The sequence below is a fragment of the Acinonyx jubatus genome, chromosome A1 (assembly GCF_027475565.1).
Source record: "Acinonyx jubatus isolate Ajub_Pintada_27869175 chromosome A1, VMU_Ajub_asm_v1.0, whole genome shotgun sequence".
Classification (NCBI taxonomy): domain Eukaryota; kingdom Metazoa; phylum Chordata; class Mammalia; order Carnivora; family Felidae; genus Acinonyx; species Acinonyx jubatus.
In genome coordinates, this window is record NC_069380.1 from 170,850,465 (window position 1) to 170,869,492 (window position 19,028).

General features: G+C 38.0%; 1 protein-coding gene and 1 long non-coding RNA gene across 9 annotated transcripts in view; both read right to left on the reverse strand.

The window, feature by feature from the left end:
- The window catches only part of NSD1 (nuclear receptor binding SET domain protein 1), a 146,059-nt gene that overhangs the window by 111,591 nt on the left and 15,440 nt on the right, over window positions 1–19,028 (reverse strand). The window lies entirely within an intron of this gene.
- On the reverse strand, window positions 11,491–15,356 carry LOC128316378 (uncharacterized). The gene is made up of 2 exons (XR_008300203.1): window positions 11,714–15,356; window positions 11,491–11,629 (listed from the first exon to the last, which is right to left on the reverse strand). It is a non-coding gene; the product is annotated as an uncharacterized LOC128316378 (long non-coding RNA).

Consider the following 19,028-nt stretch of genomic DNA (forward strand, 5'->3'; position numbering starts at 1 on the left):
CCGGGATGACATACACAAGAGGTTGATAAATTTTTTCTGTTAAGGGCTGGATAGTAAATATTTTACTCTGTAAGACATACAGTCTTTTTCCCAACTACTCAACTCTCATCATAGCACAAAAATAGCCATAAACAACACTTAAAAAAGCCATGTTCCAACAGAACTTTGTATATATTGTTACTGAAATCTGATATTTTAACATGTTACAAAATATTTTTTCCTCCTACCCTTTCAAAAATGTATAAGCTATTCTTTTTTTTTTTTTTTTAAGTTTATTTATTTTGAAAGAGAGAAAGCACACAGGGGGAAGGGGCAGAGAGAGAGGTAGAGAGACAGAGAGACAGAGAGAATCCCAAGCAGGCTCTGAGCTGTCAGCACAGAGCCTGACTAAGGGCTTGATCTCATGAACCATAAGGTCATGACCTAAGTCGAAATCAAGACTCAAACTTTTAACCGACTGAGCCACCCAGGCACCTCTAAAAGCTATTCTTGGTTCATGAACTGTTACAAACACAGGTGGTTTGCCAAACACTACCACTAAGAAGTGAACTCTACAGATCACATGATAAATATCATTCATGTTAATTTCAAGTCACATTTAGAACCTAAACTGTTATCTAACTTCTTCACCAGATAAAGCAGCAACTTCTGAAAACAGTTGCAGAAAATAAGTTCCAAAATTTTTTTTTTTATTTATTTTTTTATGTTTATTTTTGAGACAGAGAGACAGAGCATGAACAGGGGAAGGGCAGACAGAGAGGGAGACACAGAACCGGAAGCAGGCTCCAGACTCTGAGCCATCAGCCCAAAGCCCGATGCGGGGCTCAAACTCACGGTCTGCGAGATCGTGACCTGAGCTGAAGTCAGACGCTCAACCGACTGAGCTACCCAGGTGCCCCAATAAGTTCCAAAATTTTAAGCAGAGGTTGCCACAGCTACGTGTCTAGAGCAACATCAGAAGAAACAAGTAAATAGACAATTTCAAGGGTCTCACCACAAAAAATAGAACATAAACAGAGAAAAAACTATCACAAGCAACTATCAAAACAGGGTAAACTACTGAACTACTGGGTAACCAAGCAAATATATAATAAAAATTGGAAACAATACCTCAAAAATGTAAACAAAAAATCACCATACGATCCAGCAATTCCACTCCTATATACTGAAAATAAGTAAAAGCAGGCACTCACAGGTATTTGTACACCCATGTTTGTAGCAGCACTATTCACAATATTCAAAAAGGTGGAAATAACTTAAATACTCCCCAAAATGATGTACATATTCAATGCACACTCTATGAAAATTCCAAAACCCTCTTTGGAGAAATGGAAAAGCTGAATCTCAAATTCATATGGAACTGCAAGCAGACAGAAAAGACAAAACAATATTGAAAAAAAAAACAGGACTCATACATCCTGAATTCAAAACTTAACAGAAAGCTACAGTAATCAAAACAGTGTGATACTGCGTAAGAGAAACAGATCAATGGATAAAATTGAGAGTCCAGATATATGCCCTCACCAATATGTTCAACAGATATTTGACAATGGCACCAACACCATTCAAGGGAGAAGGAATAGTCTCTGCAAGAATGGTACTGAGATATGTGAATCACATATGCAAAAGATTGAAGTGGGACTCCTTCCTCATTCCATACACAAATATTAACTCAAATTAGATCAATGGCCTAAATACAAGAACTAAAACTATAAAACTGTTAGAAAACTCCACTCCTAGGTATAGACAGAACAGAAATGAAAATATGTATCCATAAAGAGACTTAAACACATGTGTTTACAGCAGTATTACTGATAATAGCCAAAAAGTGAAAAAAATATACAAATGTCCATTGATGCATGGACAAAAAATTGTGGTAACTAAATAACAATAGACTATTCAGCCATAAAAATAGTAATTTTGATCCATTCTTCACGGATGAACTTTGAAAACATTATGTTAAGCAAAAAACATTATTACAGGCATGGAAGTATTACAGGCATGTAAAAAGACATGTATTTTATGATTTCATTTACATGAAATATCCACAATAGGCAAATACAGAGAGACGGAAAGCAGACTGATAAATGTCAAGTGAATGTGGAATGACTGCTTAATGGGTATGGGATTTTCATTTGAGGTGGTAAAAAATTCTTTGGAACTAGATAGAGGCAATAGCTGTACAATACTATGAATGTACAAATATCAAATGACATATTACATTTTGTGCATTCTACCACAGTTCTTTAAAAAGGGGGAGGAGAATATTGGAGTTGTACAAGACAACAGGTGTAATAATTCAGAAATAGTTCATTTTAATTATGATACTTAATTTTAAAATTTCAAATAACAGTAAATGTGGATTCGTTAGGTATATACCCAAGAAAGATGAAAACATGAACCCACATGAAAACTTGTACACAAATCTTCCTAGCAGTATTCATAATAGCCAAAATGTGAAAACAAACCAAAGATCCATCAACTGATGAACAGATAAACAAAATGTGGTATATTCATGCGCTGGAATATTAATTACAAAAAGGAACAAAGTACTGATACATGCTACAATATGAATGAACCTTTAAAACATTATGCTAAGTTAAAGAACTCAGTCACAGGGGCACCTGGGTGGCTCAGTCGGTTGGGCGGCCGACTTTGGCTCAGGTCATGATCTCACGGTCTGTGAGTTCGAGCCCCACGTCGGGCTCTGTGCTGACAGCTCAGAGCCTGGAGCCTGTTTCAAATTCTGTGTCTCCCTCTCTCTGACCCTCCCCCGTTCATGCTCTGTCTCTGTCTCAAAAGTAAATAAACGTTAAAATTAAAAAAAAAAAAAGAACTCAGTCACAAAGACCACATATTATATGACTCAATTTATATGAAATATTCAAAATGGGAAAATCCATAGAAAAAGAACAGACTGGTGGTTGTTTAGGGCTGAGGGGTGTGACTGCTAATGACATAATGAAAATTTTTAAAGTTTGATTATGGTAATCGATGTGCAACTCAATGAATGTATTAAAAATCACTGAATTATATATTTTTTTTTTCTTTTTAAGATTTTATCTTGGGGCACTTAGGTGGCTCAGGGCAGTTAAACATCCAACTCTGGATTTGGGCTCAGGTCATTATCTCACATTTGTGAGTTCAAGCCTTGCATCTGGCTCTGTGCTGATAGTGCAGAGCCTGCTTGGGATTCCCTCTCCCTCTCTCTCTGCTCCTCCCCCACTCAAGCTAGCTCACTCTCTCTCTCTCAAAATAAATAAACTTAAAAAAAAAAAGATTTTATCTTTAAGTAATCTCTACACCCAATATGGGGCTTGAGCTTATAACACCATGTTATCAAAACACTCATGCTCCACTGACTGAACCAGCCAAACACCTAAAATTACATACTTTAAATGGGTATATTGAATGGTGTATGAATTATACCACAATAAAGCTATTAAAAATTTGAAACATAAAGTTTTATCTGCCCCCACATACTAAAATTAACTCAAACTCATCAAAAATCTAAATGTTAAGAGCTAAAACTATAAAATTCTTTGAAAATACACAGCAATAAGTCTTCATAGCCTAGGATTTGGCAACAGATTCATAAAAAGAAAACCAAAAGAACAATCAACAAAAGAATATACAGGTAAATTGGACTTCATCAAACTTAAGTTTTTTGTGGAGAGCACTATCAAGAGTGCTAGGATATCCACCCAATAGGAAAAAACATTTACAAACCACGTATCTAATAAAGGTCTCATATCTAGAATATATACATGACTTCTACAACTCAACAACAGAAAAAGATAAAGGAAACGATATAGAAAAAAGTCTGAAAATGTACGGTGATGATGGCTACACAACAATGTAAATGTACTTAATGCCACTGAAATACACACCTAAAAATCTTTAAAATATAAATTTTATGTGTGTATATTTTACACTCTTTTTTTTAAATAAGTGAAGGACTCAAATAGACATTTCTCCAAAAAAGATGAATAGCCAATTAGCACAGGAAAAGATGCTCATTAGTCATTAAGGCAACGCAAATAAAATGATGAGATACCACTTCACATTCATTAAGATGGATATAATTAAAAAACAAAAAACAAAAAACTAGTAAGTATTGGCCAGGACGTAGAGAAATTAGAATCTTCATATGCTGATGGCAGGAATGTAAAATAGTGCAGTGGGGTAGCCTGGGTAGCTCATTCGGTTAAGCGTCTCACTCTGGATTTCAGCTCAGGTCATGATCTCACAGTTACTGAGATGGAGCCCTGAGTCGGGCTCTGCACTGACAGAATGGGGCCTGCTTGGGATTCTCTCTCCCTCTCTCTCTGTCCCAACCTCGTTTGTGTGCACACATGCTCTCTGTCTCTCAAAATAAAGAAAGATGGGGGAAAAAAGGACCTTTGTGTTCATGAACTGGAAGATTTAATATTGTCAAAATGTATATACTACTGAGGGGCACCTGGCTGGCTCAGCCAGTAGAGCATGGAACTCTTGATCTCAGGGTTGTGGGTTTTAGCCACACACCGGGCATAGAGATTACTTAAAAGTAAAATCTTACCCAAAAAAGTACATACTACTGAAAGCCATCTATAGATTCAACTCGATCCTTATCAAAATTACAAAGGCATTTTTTACTGAAATAGAAAAAAAAGCCCTAAAATTTATATGGAACCATAAGAGACTCCTGAATACTCAAAGCAATAATGAGGAGCAAGAAGAACAAAGCAAGAAGTCTCACACTTTCTGATTTCAAAATACATTACAAGGCTACAGTAAACAAAACAAACATAAAAACAGACATATTGACCAAAAGAACAGAAAAGAGAGGCCAAAAATAAACCCACACATTTATAGTAAACTATCTTCAACAACAAGGGCAAGAATATACAATGGGGAAAGGACAGGCTCTTCAACAAATGTATGGGAAAAGTGAATATCCACTTACAAAAGAATGAAATAGAACCTTTAACTTACACCATATACAAAAATCTACTCTAAATTAAGTAAGCCTTAAACTTAAGACCTTAAAGTTCTAAAAGAAAATATAGAGGAAAAGTTTATTGACACTGGCCTTGGCAATGATTTTCCTGGATGACACCAAAAGCATGGGAAACAAAACGATAGATATGCAGGCTTCTGCACACCAAGGGAAATGATCAGCAAGGTGAAAAGACAACATACAGAATGAGAGAAAATATCTGCAAATCATATATCTGGTAAAAAGGAAATATCCAATTTGTAGAAGGAACTCTTATAACCCAACAGCAAAACTATCCAATTTAAAAACGGGCAAAAAAGGGGCACCTGGCTGGCTCAGTCAGTAGAGCATGTGACTCGATTTTGGGGTCCTGAGTTCAAGCCTAACATTGGGCATAGAGCTTGCTTAAAAAACAATAAATAAACAATAAATAAGTAAAAATGGGCAAAAGATCTGAATAGACGTTTCTCAAAGAAGACATAAAATACAATGGTTTAACAGGCATAGAAAAGCCGCTCAATATAAGTAATTATCAGGGAAATGCAAATCAAAACCACAATGTAGTGTCACCTTACACCTATTAAGATGGCTATTCTCAAAAAAAAAACAAAAAAAAACAAACCAGGTAACTGTTGTTGAGAATGTGGAGGAAAGGGAACCCTTGTACACTGTTGGTGGGAATGGAAATTGGTACTATGAAAATCAGTATGGAGGTTTCTCAAAAAATTAAAACTACAAAAAAATAAAATAAAACTAGAACTACCAGGGCACCTGGGTGGCTCAGTGGGTTAAGTCACCCGACTTTGGCTCAGATCATGATCTCCCGGTTTGTGAGTTGGAGCCCCAGATTGGGCTGTATGCTGTCAGCACAGAGCCTGCTTCAGATCCTGTCTCCCTCTCTCTCTACACATCCCCTACTCACGCAAGCACACTGTTTCTCAAAAATAAATAACCACCAAAAAAAAAAAAAAAATTGAAATCAGTATCTCAAAGAGATATATACATTCCCATGTTCACCACAGCATTATTTACAATAGCAAAGACCTGGAAACAACCTAAATATCCATCAATACATGAATAGTTAAAGAAAATGTGGTATATATGCATACAATGGAGAGTTATTCAACCTTTAAAAAAAATTTTTTTTATGTTTTATTTTATATCTGAGAGAGAAAGCAAGCAGGAAAGGAGCAGAAAAACGGAGACAGAATCCAAAGCAGACTCCAGGCTCCAAGTTGTTAGCACAGAGCCCAATGCGGGGCTTGAACTCACAAGCCATGAGATCATGACCTGAGCCAAAGTCGGACACTTAACCACCTGAGCCAACCAGGCACCCCAACTTTTTTTTTTTTAAAGCAAGCTGTACACCCAACATGGGGCAACAACTCATGGAACAAATCCAGCCACTTACTACAACATAAATCAACACAGAAGACATTATGCTAAAGGAAATAAGTCAGACACAGAAAAACAAATTCTACACGATCCCACTTATTATCACAAACATAACTAGTCAAATTCACAGAAGTAGAATGGTAGTTGAGGGGGGAAGAGGATATCAGGGAGGTGTTAAAGCGTACATAGTTTCACACATACAAGATAAATTCTAGAGATCTACTGCACAGCATAGTGCATACAGTTAACAATACCATATTATATACTTGAAAAATATGTTAAGGGGATAGGTCTTATGTTTAATGTTAGCAAAAGAAGAAAAAGGGAGGTGCCTGGGTGGCTTAGTTGGTTAAGCAACCAACTTTTGATTTTGGCTCAGATCATGATCTCACAGTCATGAGATGGAGGCCTGCATCAGGCCCTGACCTGAGAGTGGAGCCTCCTTAAGATTCTCTATCTATCTCCCTCTGCCCCTCTCCCCTGCTCACGCTCTAGCTCTCTAAAATAAAATTTTAAAAAATAAAAAACAAGAAATAAACATTTAGGGCACATCCACAAACTAACCGCCTAGGTGCTTAAAAAAAAAGAGGGAAGAAACTTTTAAGCCCATGGTTCAATGTATGACATTATGTATGGTGCTAATTCTACAGATGTATACTGATCTTTAAGTTTATCAAGAAGTATAGATTAAATATGTACACTTTTGTGTAACAAAAAAAAAATTAAAGGGGAAAAAGGTTAAAATTACCATATAGCACAGCAATTCCACCCTGGGGTATTTACACAAGAGATTCAAAAATAGGTATTCAAATAAAACTTGTATACAACTATTCACAGCAACTTCATTCATCATAGCCAAAAAATAGAAACAAAAGGAACAACAAGTGTTGGAGAGGATGTGGAGAAAAAGGAACACTTTTGCACTGGTAGTAGCAATGCAAACTGGTACAGGAATTATGGAAAACAGTATGGAGGTTCCTCAAAAAGTTGTAAGTAGAACCACCCTACAATCAAGCAACCACACTATTGGGTGTCTACCAAAAAAATACAAAAACACTAATTTAAAGGGATATCTGCACCCTGATGTTTATAACACCACTATTTACAATAGCCAAAAAATGGAAGCAACCCAAGTGCCCACTGATACATGAATGGATAAAGATGTGATATATGTATACAATGGAGTATTATTCATCCATAAAAAAGAAAGAAATCTTGCCATCTGTAATGCCATGGATGGAGCTCGAGAGTATAATGCTAAGAGAAATAAGTCAGTCAGAAAAAGACAAATTTCATATGATTTCACTCATATGTGGAATTTAAGAAACTAAACAAATAAGCAAAGGAAGAGAGAAAAGAGACAACCAAGAAATCGACTCTATCTTAAGATAGAGAACTAATAGTCACCAGAAGGGAGGTCAGTGGGAGGAGAGGTAAAACAAGTTATGGAGATTAAGGAGTGCACTTGTGATACACACTGGGTGAGGAATGAAATTGCTGAACTGTATTGTACACCTGAAACTAACATAACATTGTTATGTTAACTATACTGGAATTAAAATTTTTAAAAAAGATATGTGACCAACAAAATAGATAAGTAAAATACAAAAAATGGGAACAGGGGCGCCTGGGTGGCGCAGTCGGTTAAGCGTCCGATTTCAGCCAGGTCACGATCTCGTGGTCCGTGAGTTTGAGTCCCGCGTCAGGCTCTGGGCTGATGGCTCAGAGCCTGGAGCCTGGAGCCTGTTTCCGATTCTGTGTCTCCCTCTCTCTCTGCCCCTCCCCCGTTCATGCTCTCTCTCTGTCCCAAAAATAAATAAACGTTGAAAAAAAAAAAATTAAAAAAAAAAAATGGGAACAAACCAATATCGATGAATTGATGACTAAAAAAATGTGGTAAATCCACATCATGAAATATCATTCGGCCACAAAGAGAAATAAAAGTACTGATACCCACTATAATGTGAATGAAACTTGAAAACACGATACTACGTAAAAGAAGTCAAACACAGAAAGCCACATACTTTAATTCCACTTTTATGAAATGTCTAGTGGACATTTCCCATGGCATACCCATTAAGACAAAAGAAGAACAGTCGTTTCCATGGGTTAGGGAAAAGGAAGGGGCACCTCGTGGAGCATGTGCCTCTTAAATATCAGGGTTCTGAGTTCAAGACCCACGTTAGGTGTAGAGATAACTTAAAAATAAAATCTTTATAGACAGGTGGGTGGCTCAGTTTATTAAATATCAAACTCTTGCTTTCAGCTCAGGTCATGATCTCACAATTTTTGAGTTTGAGCCCCAAGTCGGGCTCTGTGGTGATGCATGGAGTCTGCTTCAGATTTTCTTCCTCCCTCCCTCTCTCTGCATCTCCCCTGCTGGCCTGCTGGCTCTCTCTCTCTTTCCAAAAAAAATTTTTTTTAACTTAAAGAATAAAAAATTTAAAAAACAAAATCTTAAAAAAAATAAAAAGGAAAAAGGGAAAATGGGGAGCAACTGGTTAAAGAATCAGGAGTTTCTTTTTGGGTGATAAAAATGTTCTGCAATTAAATACTGGTAGTGGTTGCACAACACTGTAAATAAAAGAAATGCCAATGAACTGTATACTTTAAAATCATTAAAATGGTGGGGCACCTGAGTGGCTCAGTCGGTTAAGCATCTAACTTCAGCTTAGGTCATGATCTTGCGGTTTGTGAGGCCTGTGTCAGGCTCTTTGCGGTCAGCAGAGAGCCCACTTTGGATCCTATGTCTCCCTCTCTCTCTGCCCCTCTCCCTATCCTGCTCCTGCACAAGCACGCCCTCTCTCTCTCATAAATAAATAAATACATAAATTAAATCGCTAAAATGGTAAATTTTATAAGCTATTTAAATTGCACCTTGGGGCGCCTGGGTGGCGCAGTCGGTTGAGCGTCTGACTTCAGCCAGGTCAGGATCTCGCGGTCCGTGGGTTCGAGCCCCGCGTCGGGCTCTGGGCTGATGGCTCAGAGCCTGGAGCCTGTTTCTGATTCTGTGTCTCCCTCTCTCTCTGCCCCTCCCCCGTTCATGCTCTCTCTCTGTCCCAAAAATAAATAAACGTTGAAAAAAAAAAATTTAAATTGCACCTCATTTTTTTTTAAGTAGGCTTCAGGCCCAGCATTGAGCCCAAGGTGTGGCTTGAACTCACAACCCTGAGATCAAGACCTGAGCTGAGATCAAGAGTTGGATGCTTAACTGAACTACCCAGGTGTCCCTGATCTCATTTTCTTAAAAACTAAGTATTTAGGGGCACTTGGATTGCTTAGTCAGTTAAGCATCCATCTCTTGGTTTTGGCTGAGGTTATGATCTCACGGTTTCCTGAGTTCGAGCCCCAGGTCAGGGTCCACACTGACAGTGTAAAGCCTGCTTGGGATTCTCTCCCTCTCTCTTTTGCCCCTCCCCCACTCACACTGTCCCTTTCTGTATCAAAATAAATAAACTTAAAAAAAGTCTTTTCATTTAAAAAAATAAAACAAAACAAAAAAACTAAGTGTCTAGTTTCCTAAGGTAACTATTTTTTAAATGGAACATTTTGTATATGGTATGATAAACTTAAAGAACATTTCATTACTTCATAGTTACACTGACATTGTGGTTATTTATTAGTAAATAGATATAACTCAAATCAAACAAATTCTCATACTAGGTAGACGTTAACATGTAGCTTTAAAATACAGTACAGATTTGCAGGTAACATTTGTCTCTCCAATGTTTTTAAGCCAACTTGACATGCAGACATGAAAGAAACTAATCAAATGTCTACCTCCAATTTAATCTTCCATTTATAAGACAAGAGTCCACTAAAAATACATTAGTAATGAACAGTGCCCTTAGTCCTTTGTAACCAGAAGAGGCAGCATAGCAGAGAGAAAAATGCTCTGAAACCAGATGGCCCTGACTAGAATACTAGCACCATCACTTGGGAAACCTCTCAATCTGTCTAACCTTGTATTTCCTAATGTGTAAACCTGAAATAATGACTGTGCCTAGCAACTCATGGGGTTGCTCTGAGGATTATAAAATGAGATAATACTTAAGTGCTTAGTAGAGAGCCTGGCTGCCTAGCATATGGAATTCAATATATGTTAAATATTATAATTAACAATAGGAGCCAATATCCACCATATGCCATGCACTGTGCTAAGACTTAATTTTCCAAATATTTTATGCATTAAGATACTAAACATAGGAGTCAAGTGTGGTCTCAAATGGAGATCTGTCCAATTCCAAAGCCCATGTTCTTTCTACAATGCCAAATTGCCTTTCTATACAACATATTCATCTTTATAACTTTGTCATTTTTTATCAACTAAGGGAGAAGTTAATTAAATTACTTCACATTTCATATAGAAAAGTAAAAACATAATAAGGCTAATTAAATACAATGTTTATAAATACTTAAAAAAAAAAGAAAAACTACAGGGGAGCCTAGCTGACTCAGTCAGTAGAGCATGTGACTCTTGATCTTAGGGTTGTAAGTTTGAGCTTCATGCTGGGTGCAGAGCTTACTTAAAAAGTTACAAACTATATTTAAAAATAAATACATAACATACATGCTATAATGATTTCCAGTTTGGTCAATTTTAAAAAATCCTTAACAGCATAGAAAAACTCTTACGATTTTTTTAAATGGGATTTAATCTATGTTTTTTCCTAAAGAGTAGCAACCAAAAATAAGAAACGACTAAATACAAGGGGAGGAATATAATCCAATCATTTAAACAAAAAAAGGGAGAACTCAGGTAAAGGCCTAGACCTTGACTACCCACCTTGAACAACATCCTTTCCTGCCCCACCCTCCCTAACTAATCACAACATATTCAACTCTTTATTCTCCTAAAGCAGCAACTATTTCAATCTTTGGAATCCTAAATCATATTCTTCTCAGCCTAGCACACATTCCCCTGCCCCAACTTCTACCATATTCCCATCTTACAAATGGCTTGCACATAAAAAAAATAAATAAATAACTGGCAAATGAATGCACTGTCTCAGTTATTGTTTAGTAATTATCAAAATGCAATAGTACAATAAAATATACTTCCTAGTGTCACTTATATTTTTTTATTTTTTTTAAATGTTTATTTATTTTTGAGAGAAAGAAAGCATGCAGTGCAAAAAGAAAGGAACCAAGGATCCAAAGCAAGCCTCCTGCGGACAGCAGAGAGCCAGATGCAGGGCTTGAACCCACAAACCATGAGATCACAACCCCAGTGGAAGTCGCACACGCAACTGACTGAGCCACCCAGGTGCTCCTAACTTCTAAGTTTTAAAAGTGACTTTGGGGTGCCTGGGTGGCTCAGTCGGTTAAGTGTCCGACTTCAGCTTGGGTCATATCTCACGGCTTATGGGTTCCAGCCCCATTTCGGACTTGCTGATGCCGGGATGGAACCTGCTTTGGATCCTCGATTCCCCTCTCCCTCTCAATGCCCCTCCCCATCTCTAAAAAAAAAAAAAAAAAAAAAAAACCTTAGAAAGTAACTCCTACTATAAAAATAACCACATAAAAAATTAAGTAAAATTCATTCTGTCAGGACAATTATTACCCTAATATCAAAACCAGACAGGGACATTCCAAGAGAACTATACACCTATACGCTAGTATCCCTAATGCCTGAAAATGTAAAAATCTTCAAGAAAATACCAGCAACCCAAATACAGCAACCTACAAAAAATATACAACTCTACACAAAATGGAATTTATCCCAAGAATGCAAAACTGGTTCAATATACAAAAAAATCAATATAATACATACATTAAAAATGAAGAGGGGATGGAACTACACCAAAATAAAAAGATTTTGTACAGTGAAGGAAACCATCAATGAAATGACAAGGCAACCTACTGAATGGGAGAAGATATTTGCAAATAATGTATCTGATAAGAAGTTAATGTCCAAAATATACAAAGAACTTACACAACACAAAAAATCTGATTAAAACAAATAGTCTGATTAAAATAATCTGATTAAAAAGGAGAAAAGGACCTGAATACACACTTTCCCAAAGAAGATATACAGACTAACAACAAATCACCCAAGACAAAATTAAGGGGCTAGCTCAGTTGGTAGAATACACGACTCTCAATCTCAGGGTCCTGAGTTCAAGCCCTGTGTTGGGGCATGGAGCCTACTTACAAACAAAACAAAACAATTCCATTTAAAATAGCATCAAAAAAGTTTAGAATTAAATGTTTAAATGGAGTGCGAGGGGCGCCTGGGTGGCTCAGCGGGTTAAGCATCCGACTTTGGCTCAGGTCATGACCTCATGGTTTGTGAGTTCAAGTCCCACACTGGGCTCTGTAATGACAGCTCAGAGCCTAGAGCCTGCTTCAGATTCTGTGTGTCACTCTCTCTCTCTGCCCCTCCCCTGCTCACACTCTGTCTCTCTCAAAAATAAACAACATTAAGAAATTAGAATAAAATAAAATGTTTAAAAAAAAAAGGAGTGCAAGACTTGTATGCGGAAAACCATAAACCACCACCAAACAATATTAAAGACCTAAATAAATGAAACAATATTCCATGTTTAGGGATTGGAGATAATATTGCTAAGATGAAGAAAAGCCTCAAAACAATCTATAAATTCAACACAGTCTCTATCAAAATTCCAGTTCCCTTTTTTGCAGAAAGTGACAAGCTGATCCTAAACTGTATATGAAAATGCAAGGGGACAGAATAAACAAAACCACCTTGAAAATGAAAAACAAAATTAGAGGACATACACTTCCTGATTTCAAACTTACTACAAAGTTATATCAATCATAAATGTGTGGCAGTGGCATAATTATGGATAGACATACAGATCATCAGAAGAACATAATTCAGAGTCCACAAATAAATCCTGACATATTTACAAGGGTGCCAAAATCATTTACTAAGGAAAGAATAATCTTTTCAACAAATGGTGCTAGGACAACTAGATACCCACATGCAAAAGAAGTTGGGCTCCTATCTCACACCATATACAAAACATTCTAAATGGATAAAAGACCTAAATTTAAGAGCAAAAATACAATTTTAGAAGAAATCATAGGAGTAAATATTCCTGATTAAGATTTTATTTTGTTTGTTTAGTATGTATCTTTTTAAGATTTTATTTTTAAGTAATCCCTAAAGTCAATGTGGGGCTTTAACTTACAACCCCGGGATCAAGAGTTGCATGTTCTACTGACAGAAACCAACCAGATGCCCCATCTTCCTGATTTTGTATTAGACAATGTTTTCTTACATATGACACCAAAAGCACAAAGAAAAAAAATTAAACTGGACTTGATCAGAATTAAAAACCTTGTGCTTTGGGGCGCCTGGGTGGCTCCATCAGTTAAGCATCTGACTCTTGATTTGGGCTCAGGTCATGATCTCAATGTTCATGAGTTTGAGTCCCATGTCCAACTCCATGCTGCCAGTGCAGAGCCTGCTTGGGATTCTCTCTCCCTCTCTCTACCTCTCCCCAACTCGCTCTTCCCCTCCCTCTCTCCCAAAATAAACTTTTTAAATAAATGGTTAGGGTAGAAAATTTCATGTTATGTGTACTTTACCACAATTAAAAACTAGGGGCACCTGGGTGGTCAACTGGTTAAGCGTCCGACTCTTGATCTCAGCTCAGGTCTTGATCTCAGGGTCACGAGTTCAAGCCCTGTGTTGGACTCCATGCTGGGTGTGAAGTGTACAATAAATAAACAAACAAATAAGTGGATGAATAAATAAATAAAAGGGGTGTCTGGGTGGCTCAATCAGTTAAGCATCCAACTCTTGATTTCAACTCAGGTTATGATCTCACTGTTCATGAGATGGAGCCCTGTGTCAGGTTCCATGCCTATAGCATGGAGCCTGCTTGGGATTCTCTCTTTCCCTCTCTCTGTCCCTCCCCTGCTGGTGCTCTCTCTCACAAAATAAATAAACATTTAAGAAAATAAAAATAAGTTAAAAAATAAAAATTTGAGGTGCCTGGGTGGCTCTCTCAGTTAAGTGTCTGCCTCTTGATTTCAGCTCAGGTCATGATCTCAGTCATGAGATTGAGCCCCACCTCATGCTCCATGCTGGGCATGGAGCCTGTTTAAGATTCTCTCTCTCCCTCTCCCTTTGGCCCTCCCTGTCCCACTCTCTCTCTCTCTCAAAATAAATAAGTAAATAAATAAGTAAATAAATAAATAATAAAAAATAAAGAATTCCCACTGAAACAGGCACATTCATATACTGCTGGTTGGGATTGTAAACATATATACTTACTCTAAGTGGTGAAGCATAGTAATATCTTTCGAAATTATATATATATTTAATTTTGACCCACAAGCCCAGTTCTTGAGAGTAGAGATTTTACAGATGTATTTACATACACTGAAATATGTGTATGTATGTATGTATGAATTATGCATATGGTTGTTCACTTTTAGCAAAAGAATATATGAATTGAAAATGCCCATATTCATACAATAGAAAAGAATCCACATGTAAAAAAGAATGAGAACTATGTTATAAAATGGAAAGATTTCAGGGCACCTGGCTGGCTCAGTTGATAGAGCATGCAACTCTTGAGCTTCAGGTTCTAAGTCTGAGCCCCACATTGGGTATAGAGATTACTTAAAAATAAGATCTTAAAAATGAATAAATGGAAAGATTTCTACAATATATTAAATGAAAAAGATTATGTGTGCATAATCTGCTACCTTTGTCATAAAAAGGTGCCACAGGAATTGAAGGTATTAAATGAGCAGACAACGAACAAGGGTACTTCACTGGTTACCTTTTTGTACTGTATTTTTGAGCCACATATCTATGCAAAAATTCAATTCAGTTTAAAAGTAAAAAGTGGGGGCAGCTGGGTGGTTCAATCAGTTAAGCATCCAACTTTTGGTTTTAGCTAAGATCATGATCTCACAGTTTGTGGGTTCAAGCCCCAGTCGGTCTCTGAATTAACAGTGCAGAGCCTACATGGGATTCTCTCTCTCCTGCTCATATTCTCTCTTTGGTTTTAGCTAAGATCATGATCTCACAGTTTGTGGGTTCAAGCCCCAGCCGGTCTCTGAATTAACAGTGCAGAGCCTACATGGGATTCTCTCTCTCCTGCTCATATTCTCTCTTTCCCTCTCTAAAAATAAATAAACTTTAAAATAAATAAATAAATAAATAAATAAATAAATAAATAAATAAATAAATAAAATAGTAGAGGTGCCTGGGTGGCTCAGTTAGTTTAAGGGTCTGACTCCTTGATTTTGGCTCAAGTCATAATCTTAGGGTCCTGAAATCAAGCCCCACATTGGGTTCCACGCTCAGCGCTGGGCCTGCTTAAGATTTTCTCTCTCCCTTGGGGCAACTAATGGCTCAGTCCATTGAGCTTCTGATTCTGTTTTGGCTCAGGTCATGATCCAAAGGTTCGTGAAATCAATCCCCAAGCAGGGCTCTGTGCTGACAGCACTGATCATGCTTGGGATTCTCTCTCCCAATCTCTCTCTCTCTCAAAATAAACATTAAAAAAAAATAGGATTTTCTCTTCCCCCTTGCCCGCTCACAGGAAATTTCTCTCAAAACAAAAAAAATAGTAGTTAATCATGGTCTATTTTGCATACTTAAGCATTCTTTTTTTTTTTTTTTTTTGAAGGGGGGAGCAAATGAGAGAAAAGGAGAAGCAGGGCTCACACTCACCTGAAGAAGGGCTCAAACTCAAGAACCATGAGGTAATGACCTGAGCCAAAGTCAGATGCTTAATGACTGAGCCACCCAGGCGCCCCTTAAGCTTTCTCCTTTAATCAAAACTATTCATAGGGGTGCCTGGGTGGCTCAGTCGGTTGAGCGTGCAACTTCAGCTCAGGTTATGATCTCACGGTTCGTGGGTTCAAGCCCCGGGTCAGGCTCTGTGCTGACAACTCAGAGCCTGCAGCCTGCTTCGGATTCTGTGTCTCCCGCTCTCTCTGTTCCTCCCCTGCTCGTTCTGTCTCTGTCTCTCAAAAATAAATAAACATTAAAAAAATTTAAAAAAAAAGAACTATTCATTTCGGGGATTCTGGGTGGCTCAGTCGGTTAAGCCTCCGACTTCAGCACAGGTCGTGACTTCACGGTTCATGGGTTCAAGCCCCACATCAGGCTCTCTGCTGTCAGTGCAGAGCCTGCTTTGGATCCTGTCTCCCTCTCTCTTTGTCCCTCCCCCACTCTCTCTCTCTCAAAAATAAACATTTAAAAAATATTTCAAGGGGCACCTGGGTGGCTCAGTCAGTTGAGTGTCCAACTTCTGCTCAGGTCATGATTTCACAGTTTGTGGGCTCAAGCCCCGCATCGCGATCTATGCTGACAAGCTTGCTCAGAGCCTGCAGCCAGCTTCGGATTCTGTGTCTCCTTCTCTCTCTGCCTCTCTCTCTCTCTCAAAAATAAACAAAAGTAAAAACTATTTCAAAAATAGGGATGCCTGGGTGGCTCAGTCGGTTGAGTATCCAACTCTTGGTTTGGGCTCAGGTCGTGACCTCCCTGTTTATAGAATTGGGCCCCATGTCAGGCTCTGTGCTGACAGCTCAAGAGGCTGCAGCCAGCTTCAGATTCTGTGTCTCCCTCCCTCCCTCTCCCTCTCTCCCTCTCTCTCTCTGCCCCTCCACCACTTGTGCTCTGTCTCTCTTTAAAATAAACATTTTAGGGGCGCCTGGGTGGCACAGTCGGTTAAGCGTCCGACTTCAGCCAGGTCACGATCTCGCGGTCCGTGAGTTCGAGCCCCGCGTCAGGCTCTGGGCTGATGGCTCAGAGCCTGGAGCCTGTTTCCGATTCTGTGTCTCCCTCTCTCTCTGCCCCTCCCTCGTTCATGCTCTGTCTCTCTCTGTCCCAAAAACAAATAAACGTTGAAAAAAAAATTAAAAAAAAAATAAAATAAACATTTTAAGAAACTTAAAAAAAATTTTTTTTAAATACGGGCACCTGGGTGGTTCAGTCAGTTGAACATCCGACTCTTGGTTTTGGCTCAGATCATGATCTCAGTTTTGTGGGTTTGAGCCCCCCACAGGGCTCTGTTCTGACAGCAATGGGCCTGCTTGGGATTCCTTCTCTCTCTCTGCCCCTCCCCGATTCACACAGTCTCTCAAAAATAAATAAAACTTTAAAAAACATTATTTTAAAAAGAAATAATTTTTTTTTAATTCATTTCTTGTTGGATAGGTGTGGTAACCAGCCTCCAAGATGGTCCCCCAATGATTCCCATCTCTAGGTATTCATGGTATTCAACCCATGGTTTTCCCCTCCCACATTTATCCCCTTAATTCTTCCTGCTTGGTCTCTCCTCTCTTGGATCACTCACCCTGGGGGAAACTAGTACATACTATGAGCAGCCCTATGGAAAAACTCATCTGGCAAGGAACTAAGGACTCCTACAGCCAACCAGCAACATTTTCTTAGACAGGGATCCTAGAGCCTTTAGAAGACTGCAGCACTGGCTGACGTCTTGCTTGTAATCTCATGAGACACTGAGACAGAACCACCCAACTAAGCCACTCCCAGATTCCTAACCCTCTGTGATATTAATGTTTGTTTTAGCCTGCTAAATTTGAAAGTAATTTGTTAGGCAAAATAGATAACTAATACAGAGGGAAACATTCCTTTTACAGCTTTAAGAATTTATGTTTTCAAAAAGGTATTAAAGACACTATAAAAATTGTCATCATCATGGTACTGGATATTAAAATAAAATCCATATTAAATCAGTAACTGTGACAGATAGGATTTCTTCACATTTTTATGTCTGTAAAGTTAATCAAATACAGAGAAGCACAATAAGCTTTGAATCGATAAAAGAAATCACTTCAAAACACAGATCTGGGTAAATGAAAAATCAAACTTCAGCTGTACAACTACAGAAAAGCATTCACTAAAACTGAAAAGAGATTGGGGCACCTGGGTGGCTCAGTCAGTTAAGCACCCAACTCTATTTTGGCTCAGGTCATGATCTCACAGTTTGTGAGATCTAGCCCCACATCAGGCTCCATGCTGTCAATGCAGAGCCTGCTTGGGATTCTCTCTCTCCCTCTCTCTCTGCGCCTCCTGCACTCTCATTCTCCTTCTCTCAAAATAAATAAAAAATTTAAAAGAAATGCAAAAAAAAAAAAACCAAAACCAAAACTATTGAAATGGTACGATCCTTTTGGAAAGCCATAGAGAAGTACATACATCAAGATACAAAAAATTTAACCCATTACCCTGATATTCTACTACCAGCAGTTTATCCTTAGGAAATAATTCCACAAACATTATTATGAAATTATTACAAGGAAATAATTCCACAGATATTACCTATCAAGACTCTACTTACAACTCTAACATCTACTCCACCAAAGAAATTATTTCAGTGGTTTAATTAACTGCACTGTAATACTTCTGCCCACTCTACTATGTTAAAGAAGAACATCTGAAATGTAGATTTTATTACCTCTCAACAACTGCTCTGCAATTCTTTACTGATGGTGGCATAGAGGTGCTATTCCTTGATATACTTACTATAAAAACAAATTCAAGACATTGTCAGTTGAACCAAATGTAATTTGAATAAATGCCTTTAGATGTAAAATTCCAAAGACAATTAGGATGGCATTAATGTCTATTATTTTTAGTGAGTACAGAGACAACTTCTACATCACCTACTTGCACCAGGGACCCCCAACAGCT